This window comes from Suricata suricatta, chromosome X, assembly GCF_006229205.1.
Source record: "Suricata suricatta isolate VVHF042 chromosome X, meerkat_22Aug2017_6uvM2_HiC, whole genome shotgun sequence".
Classification (NCBI taxonomy): Eukaryota; Metazoa; Chordata; class Mammalia; order Carnivora; family Herpestidae; genus Suricata; species Suricata suricatta.
In genome coordinates, this window is record NC_043717.1 from 91,932,779 (window position 1) to 91,934,078 (window position 1,300).

General features: G+C 51.2%; 1 pseudogene; it reads left to right on the forward strand.

Moving 5' to 3' along the window:
* Positions 1–407: 407 nt before the first annotated feature.
* LOC115283501 overlaps positions 408–1,300 on the forward strand; it is a 1,737-nt pseudogene continuing 844 nt past the window's right edge.

Consider the following 1,300-nt stretch of genomic DNA (forward strand, 5'->3'; position numbering starts at 1 on the left):
TCTTCACTTCCAAATCTAGTCCTCCTTTAGTCTTCTCCATTTCAGTTAATAACTTGACTTTTCCAGTTGCTTAGGCTAATGGCTCTGCTGTCTCCACAACACTTTCCCTCTCATACCTCATACCCAACCACCAACAAATTCTGTTGGCTTAACCTTCAAGATATACCCCCAATTGAGCCACTTGTCACCTACACTTTCACCCATCCTAATTAAACCTCTATTATCTTCCATCTGGATTATTACAACAGCTTCCTAGCTCATCTCCCTGATTCTGCCCTTGGTCCCCTGCAGCTTATTTTCAAGACAGTAACTAGAGTGATCCTCTTAAGATTGTAATTAAGAATTTTTGGGCGCGGGCGGGGAGCGTGCATCTGTTGGCAGCAGCGGGAGGCAGGGCGGCGCCAGCCATGGCCAGGGACAGCGAACAGACCCTGCAGAGCCATGAGCAGCCCAGTGGCGGTGGCGGTGAGCCCTTCCAAAGTGATCGGCGTCAGCGGGGGCACAGCCAGCGGCAAGTCTTCCGTCTGTGCTGATTGTGCAGCTACTGGGACAGAATAAGGTGGATTGTCGCCAGAAGCAGGTGGTCATCCAGAGCCAGGACAGCTTCTACCGTGTCCTCACTTCGGAACAGAAGGCCAAAGCCCTGAAGGGCCAGTTCAACTTTGATCACCCGGATGCCTTTGACAATGAACTCTTCTTCAAAACACTCGAAGAAATCACGGAAGGGAAAACAGTACAGTTTCCCATGTATGATTTTGTCTCCCACTCCTGGAAGGAGGAGACGGTCACTGTGTACCCCGCAGACGTCATACTCTTTGAAGGGATCCTGGTCTCCTCCTCCCAGGAGGTAGGAGACCTGTTCCAGATGAAGCTTTTCGTGGACACAGACGCCGACACCCGGCTCTCCCGCACAGCATTAAGGGGACATCAGGGAAAGAGGAAGAGACCTTGAGCAGATTTTATCTCAGTACATTACGTTCGTCAAGCCTGCCTTTGAGGAATTCTCCTTGCCAACAAAGAAATACGCTGTGATCATTCCTAGGGGTGCAGATAATCTAGTGGCCATCAACCTCATCATGCAGCACATTCAGGACATCCTGAACGGAGGGCTCTCCAAATGATAGACCAACGGCTATCTTAATGGCTACATCCCGTCACGCAAGAGGCAGCCCTCGGAGTCAGCAGCCGGCCGCATTGACCCGTCTCCCCTGACCTGGCCCCTTTCTTCCAGAGATGGGAGGAAGGATCAGGAGGCACCGTACATCTGTACACGTGCTTTCCTAAGACATTGCTGTATTTA